Source organism: Mchenga conophoros, linkage group LG7 (assembly GCF_057382185.1).
Source record: "Mchenga conophoros isolate Kocher_MC1m ecotype Shallow Benthic linkage group LG7, M_conophoros_male_GT1.1, whole genome shotgun sequence".
In the NCBI taxonomy this organism is placed as follows: Eukaryota; Metazoa; Chordata; class Actinopteri; order Cichliformes; family Cichlidae; genus Mchenga; species Mchenga conophoros.
Genome location: NC_140532.1, coordinates 24,360,647 through 24,368,800, shown reverse-complemented (window position 1 = coordinate 24,368,800; position 8,154 = coordinate 24,360,647). Strand labels below are relative to the sequence as shown.

General features: G+C 36.4%; 1 long non-coding RNA gene across 1 annotated transcript; it reads left to right on the top strand.

Moving 5' to 3' along the window:
• Positions 1-222: 222 nt before the first annotated feature.
• LOC146570164 (uncharacterized) lies at positions 223-1,886 on the top strand. Its single transcript, XR_014893192.1, has 3 exons — positions 223-392; positions 531-659; positions 920-1,886. It is a non-coding gene; the product is annotated as an uncharacterized LOC146570164 (long non-coding RNA).
• The last annotated feature ends 6,268 nt before the right edge of the window (positions 1,887-8,154 follow it).

Sequence of the window (8,154 nt, the reverse complement as noted above, 5' to 3'; positions counted from 1 at the left end):
TCATGGTTTGGTTCTGACATTAAACTGGCCGGTGACACAAAAAAAGGTTGTGGACTGCTGTGTTGCTCTTTCTTTATTGATTTCTTTCATTGATCTTGGTTGACATAGTTAGATAACAAATACGTAGAAAAATGTGTGTACATGTTAATAATTAATGGCGGATGAGTAGATGACATAAAAGCAACCAAATGAGATCATTTGTCAGAAGTCTGTTAAGTGGTGAAATTTGGAAGATGAATCTCAACAGTTTATTTTTGATTTTGTTGTTTTGTGGCCTGGCTGTGGCCTAGGATACTATCAAAACCAATGCCATGACAGAAAAATTAAATTCTTTGGAAATCAAGATGATGAACATTGAAAGCAAGCTGGAAAACTTCAGCTGGGACAAAAAGGTAAAGAATAAAGCTGAAGCAGACGTTTTTGGGTTGGTTTTTTTTGTGATTTTCAACATCTGGAGAAATAAAATGATGTGAAGAATCATACTTTAACACATATCTGAAATAAACATGTTTTTTTTCTTTTTTTCTTAGAGAGAAACACGGTCATATTCAGTGTTGGAATTGGAGTGGATTCACCATTTGGGCCCTTTGACACAGATGTAACTATGATCTACGATTACACATTTTTAAATATTGGAAATGCCTACAGCCCAGTTACAGGTAAGATTCTTCTTCACATTTTTGTGTTAGTCAAGTAAATAAAGCCCAAAAAATGTGTCATGTGATTATGCATGTTTACATTCAGTAATAACATTTGCAGATTCGTAATACTGAAACTTTTTCGAGAATTTTGAAAAAATGAAAGAGATTTAAAGATATTACAAGTGTTCAACTGAGGTGTTTCTTGCATTTATACGTGTAAAACTTGCTTCTTCAGAAAATGACAAACAATTAAAGGAGTTTACTTTTTTTTTCTCCAGGTGTCTTTACAGCACCTGTTTCAGGTGTGTACTTTAACATTTTCTCTCATTCTGGAGGTCGCCATAGAACATGGCTGCATTTATACAAGAACAATGAGGTGATCTTACACATCCATGATCACCAGTCAACTGACACAGCTGATAATGGAGAAAATGCGGCATTCCTGCAGCTGCAGCAGGGTGATACAGTGTATGTGTTTAAAGGCGGGTACACATGTCTATAAAGCCAGCACAGTAACAACTTTCAGTGGATTTTTGGTCAAACAAAACAGTTAAAAAGAGACGTACATTTCTTTGAAATTGTGTTTGGCTGCAGTGGTTCTTGTGTGTGCTCCAATAAAACACATTTAAATCATACATACAGCTGAATATGGGGTTTACTTCACTTTTGTGTTGTTAAACGATTTTAATGCTTATCAAACTAGTAAAAGACTCTTTAAATGTGGCGTGGAAATGCTAGTAAACTTGTTTTTGATGTATTTGTAACTAGTAGATGAACAATGTTATGTTTGGAAACAGTTCATGGGGAATATTCATAAAGGCCAACTGAGACATTTTTTCTACCGCTCTTTGAAACCAGGATTGAACTAAAACATTATTTTGTTCATCTCCGTCTCAGAGAAAACCAGCAACAGCTCAGAGTTACAAGATGCAATCTTGACTTATTTACAAAAGTGGCTGTTGATGTATTGCAGTTGCCAGAAAATGGCAATTCCAATATAACTGTAAAAAAAAGAGGAGTAATAAAGATGGCGTTGTAACAAAGTGACAACCAGACTGGTTTAGTATAGCTGTTGCTTCCTGTGGTGCATCTTTCAGAAATATGGCGAGCATTACATTCATGCGAGTAGCATGATTTATGCTGCTCTCCAAAGAAAAGCTACAAAGTGCACAGGCTGTGTGGATATGATGCAAATGTCAGGAAATACATAACAATCTGTTATCAGCCTCATTCACTGTTTGATACAGGGAGAACACAACTTCCAGTTTGTGTGAGTAAAATCAGATTTTTTTTCTCTTTGTCAGTTTAACAGTTTCTGTTTTGGCTGTCACTGTTCCCTGTCTGTTTTCTTACCTGGTTCTTCCTGACCATGTACTTTCTCCTCACGTTCCCCTCTTTCCTCTTTCCCTCTTCGGACTGACAATCATACACAAATAAATTGTATTCAATTAGATGAAAAAATTAAATTAATATGAAAAAAAAATTCTATCAAGAATCATCTATCAGTGTACTTTCAACCAAAAGGCAAATAACCAAACCACATGAACATCTAATAAAAGATATAAATATTGAAACACTGATCCAACATTATTCTTGATTAACGGATCATTTGATTTTACACTTTTACCTGAATGTGGCTCCTTTTTTTGAAAAAACTTCCTTATATCCATTATGAACCTGGCTGTCTCTCTGTACACACACACACACACACACACACACACACACACACACACACACACACACACACACACACACACACACACACAACAGGAGTTATAAGGTTAATGGGCATTCCGTCAGTTAGCTAGTTAGTATCCATTTCAAACAGGACAGTGGTAACAACAGTAGGCTACGGACAATTATAAGTTTTAGATTTTAAATAGGCTGTATACATTTCAATGGGAGCAACAGGGCGGCCAAATGTCACTGATTTTACTACAGAGCAGGACGGATTGTAGGTTAGCAAACATTGTCGGAAAACACGTTTTCAACACTGCAGGTTAACTGGGTGTAATGTTTTTCAGCTAAAAAGAAACATGGCCTGACTCCTACCTAACTATATAAAGAGTAACTTAGGGTTAAATGGAGCTAATATGTCCTGTTTTAAGCCAGGCACTTACACCTCCGCTCCGCTGCCTCTCAGCCACCATCGCGCTGGCAGAAAGGGTGCTAGAGCCAGCGTAGGGGAAAGACGAGCTGGAACAAACCATTTTGGGAGAGGGTGGTTATCTATACTTTTGTTGTTAAAATGTTACGTCTCAACCAAGTTCTGTATGCTTTTTATATTTTTAGTAGTGTGACACACACAGCAAATATTGTAAAAAAAAAAGTAAGAAATCTTTGGGGGTGCTTCGATTCATTTTGAAAAATGGGCTAAAATCGCCCCTGGTCTGTCTTATAAAAAATACACATGGACTGACTCAATTCTTTCACAGCAAAGCAATAAGATCCAGTTTCGTTTTCATGATAGTAAGATTTTGGATCAAATGCTTTCTTAGCCTAATATTTGACAGCTAACTTGGTGTTAGATATTACTGTTAGTGGTTGTATGTTAGCATTTAGTTAGTGGTTATTCTATGTATTTTATGTTAGTTGTTGTATATTATGTGTTCCTTTTCCAAAGACTCTATACTGAATTCCCCATTTTACAAAGTTTATACATACTACTTCATTATCTTCTCCTTTGTCGTTTTAACCAGGTTTCCTCTGTACAGATATTTTCTGTTGTCCTTCCTTTGAAATTCAGTGATTCCTTTAAACTATTCTCCAATTTTCTCCAAACCTTTAGTGTCCCACTCTAAAATAATCATATTGTCTTCTCTTCTGGTCCTCCTGCCTTCTTATCTGTCTTGGTTCACTTATTAACTCCCAGAGCGTGTCTTTTATACAAAAAATTAATCTAATCCATTCACAGTTTTTTCTGTTGTTCTGTTTCTGTCTTGCTGTTTAGTGTTTCAGTTGGTCCATGCAATTTATCAGATAAGCAATCAGCAAAATCATCTTCTGCAATGTAAGTGTACAATGACTTTCCTGTCAGTCATATGTCTATTTCACAAAACTTTTTTCGTTAATTCTTTACAGCTTCTATGCAACTTATACTGTGAACTTCTTTAACTTCTATTTCTATTTCCATATCTTTTCTCCTAACCTCACATCCCCCATAGGTCACCCTGTGCTGCCTACCACAGTTATCTTTTGCATTATCACAGTCTCCATATCTGTGCTCACCCCCACACTTAGAGCACCTCTGCTTCCATTTGCACACTGCAATGCTCATATCTCTGACACTTGTAGCACCTGAGGGGAGGAAGCACAGAAGGTCTAACCTGAAAGTTCATCACCCCCCCCCCCCCCCCCCCCGACTGTCTAATCTGTACCTTTGGAATGAATTCCAAAGGCACTGATAAGTTATCAGCTCTCTCCCCATAGTTGTTTTAGACGATTTCTTCAGTCAGTAATTCTCACTATCATGCATGTTTTGTTTAGGTTTCTCTAGATCGCTGCCCACTGGCATTCCTGTAATCACTCCCCACATTAATTTAGTCCCTCTAATATTCAAAAAGGTTGATTCTGTTCATCTGGACATAGTGTTTTCAGTGGGAGAAATGTTTCATCACTCATCCACGTGAACACAATAAACGTTTTAGGATTTCCTTACCTGAATGACTGAGCATGTATAAAGACACCCTCTCCCATTATCTTTGACAATTTTAGTTAGTTGCCTCCCCAAACTTCTTTTTTGGTTCCCTAGGCAAAACTACTGAGTATTAATTAATCTTACTTTCTAAATTTTACGTCCCTTACATCTATTTCTATTTTATCAACCACCCCTCCAGTTTCTTTGATCTGTCATTCACCTACAAAGTCATCCCATATAGTCATGTTAGTGACATATTCAACTCTGGTCGCTTTCAAGACAGTAAATAAAATTCTTGTCCTCTCTGCTGAGTCTCCAGACATGATCACATTTTTTGTTAAACTGACCTCCCCTAGCCCTAAACTTTGCATGTCTCTACTTGGCTCTCTTCTCGCTTCACCGATTTCCCTGCATGAAATCAAAACGTGTTGTACTATTTATCTTTCTTAACACTGATTACAGTATTAAGTTGCATTCTTACGCAATTTACGTGCCATTCAAATTACTGCATCCAGCTTGAAGTCTGCTGATAATCACATGCTCCTTCCTCTTAGAGCCCCTGCTTCTCTACACGCATTAATGAGATGTTTTTTGCCTGTTCAGTTAAACGTGAATTATGTGATAAAAATTCGTAAACCATCTCTAGGTGCTTGCTTGCTGTCCCTGTATCAATAGACAATAATGCTGACAGTGAGTGAATCACTGCATTTTAGCTTCTTACTATTCCTCACACCTTCAAGCCACTGCACACAAATCCTCTACATATACACTTGAATTAGATGTTCTTCTCCCAGTGATGATCTTATGTGGAAATAACAGTTGTTGCTGTCTGTGGCTCCTTAGACCCATCTGTGAAAATCTGAATGTAATCGCTGTAATCCCTGTGCCTGTGATGTTCCTGGACCAAATCTGGTGCTTTATGGTTGTTCTTAATATTTAACAATTCAGTTTCTGTATTTCTTGCACTACCACTGCACCCTATAATACCAATTTGGCTAACGATCCATACACTACAAATTCATACTCTGACTTTTGGCTTTATTAATTTGACATATGTTCTTCAGCAGCATCTTAGCAGCTCCCCAGCGTAGATAATATTAATAAATAATTTAATAAAGCTTTGCTTTATTACTCTGCTAAACTGATCGGTAGGTTAATCTTTAGTCAAAATACAGCCACAGAAAGCAAAACTATTTTAACTGTTTGAGTCATATCTTTAAAATTCTTTCTTCCATTTTTTTTCTTGTTTTCAGAGTTCATATCTTTATTTATTTTTTTCACTAACAATTTAAAACTTCACTCTAGTTCCCATGTTTGCTCTTGGCAATTTTCTTCCTACAACTTAACAACTTAACTGTCGACCCATCGATTTTTACTGTTTATCTTGTTCAGGGTCACTGGATATGAACAGGTCAGCAGCTTGTTGCATTGCTAACACAGAGAGACAAACAGCACATCACATCTACAAGCATTTTAGATCATTAGCCAATTAACCTAAACCTACTAACTGCATGTGTTTAGACTGTAAGAGGAAGCTGGAGCATGCCCTGGTCAGGACCTTCTTGCTTTGAGGGAACAGTGCTAACCACTAAACATCAGATGTTCAACGAAATTAGAAGCAACTCCCTAGCAGCAATATTTGCAAAAAAAAATCAATAAAAACAAATCTAAAAATACCAGCTATACAGCTATAAATGTAAATGTAGAAAATAGATGACTGAAAAATAATAATAATAGAAATGAAATTATAATTTAAGGTAACCTTATGTTACCTTAAATTAACTGACAGTGATTCTTGTCACTGATGGATGCTTTGTTGGTAGATTATCCACCCTTTCTTCCTGTGATTTTTCACCAAGGATTTAAAAACTATATTCACTAATAAAATATATGGGTTGACCTTAGCTATGTAAGGAGCACATGCTTGTAACTTGTTTTCACTTGGATATGGAGCTACTGTGTGAATGCACAAGGATCACAAGGATCCATGGTTAATCAAAACCTTGAAGTAAAGCTCTGATCCATTCTTTTCACGTTTCATTCATTCGTCGCTGTCTGCCAGAACTGTCCTAACATTAGAATGTTTTTAACTATACTATATGTTTACCTGCAATATATAAAATATTTTAATAGTATATTTTTATATAAAACCTGCAAGTGTGTACACTATATGAAAAATACTTTATTCAAATTATGAAAATCAAAACAATTCCAAACAACCTTAAACTTTCTTCAGCATTAGATAGTTGTGCTCTTTTGGCTTATTACATTTTTTGCAACACTGTTAAGTGTGAGCTGAGATACCAAAGAAGTCAGATGCACTAAAACCAGCATCAAAGGGGAAATAAATGAGTACCTTAAAACTGTCCTGCTGACTGTTACTTCTTATTTCTCCAGACATGAATACAATTCAAGCATTATTCAGTTATAAACACCTAGGCAAAATAGAAACCATGACCAAGGAGTCTCTTTGTCTCTCTGTTTGAGTATGTTTTGTAGTTACATAAAGAAAGCCATAAATAAGTGTTAAAGTCAGCAATCCCAAGCTGTTTTACCTCCTTTCAGTCAACTCAACATGGTGCAGTGCACACTGAGAAGAACATTAAACCAAATCCTTTCATAAAAACAGTTGCACTTTTTCTTGTCAAGCAGACTTCTAATAGCTGCAACTTGGAGACCACAACTTAAACTTCAAGGCAGATAATGGCATATGCGCTAAAATATAAAGTGATACAGCAGATAGAGTGATAACACTCCAAAATGAGAAAAAATAGTTTGTATAGTATGCTTTGCATACTGTGAAAAGGGATTAATTTATTAACCAATAGAGCTATGAATTGAAAAATGAGTGTTGTTTCACGCTTATTTTTCAATTTCTTGTGCTGTGCTGTTTAAAATGCCAGAACTAAAAGCCTTAGTCATTTTGTGCTCTTTGGTCAGCAGTGCTATTTAACGTCAGTCATTAATATGACATAATCTAAAATTTCAACAGCACAAAAATTCTGTCAATTAAAAATAAACAAGAATAAAAACATAGTCTGTTACATTAGATTTACACATATTAAAAAAAGCCAACAAAAAACATCCATTCACCGCCCCATTCCCTTCCACTTACCCTTATCAGGGTCATGGGGGAGCTAGAGCCTATCCCAGCTATCAGAGGGTGAGAGATGGGGTAAAAAACTATACCCCAAATAAAACTATAAATATATATTTATAACCGTCGATTCCTACATATCAGACTATCGGAATAATACGGTGGCTGGGAAGTGCAAATCGCAACAAATTAAAAAACCATAACAAATTAAAAACCCGCAACAAATTAAAAAACCCCGCAACAAATTAAAAAAACCCACAACAAATTACAAAAACCTGCAACAAATTACAAAAACCCACAACAAATTAAAAAACCCCACAACAAATTACAAAAACCCGCAACAAATTACAAAAACCCACAACAAATTACAAAAACTCGCAACAAATTAAAAACCCCCACAACAAATTACAAAAACCCACAACAAATTACAAAAACCCACAACAAATTAAAAATCTTTGACGGAAAGGGATTGTCTGAAATACTGGAAGTGACGCAACGATTAGCCTAATAGGGCTTTTGGAGCGTGGCCATGATTTTTGGTTGAGGCGCCATGTTTCTGCGCCAAACAAAGCGCTAGCGAAAGAGGAGCGAAAGTACATGGATAACACCAGCTATGGTTTGTACTTGCTGTGCGGTCGGTTGTAAAGTTAGATCGCACGACCGGCAAGGGAATAAGGTTGAAAATGGTTTATCTTTTCATTCTTTCCCCACCTGGGCGCAACATGAGACAGCTCTTGTATCAGAGTCAAAGGAGCTTTCAAAGAAAAGCGTCTGGACTT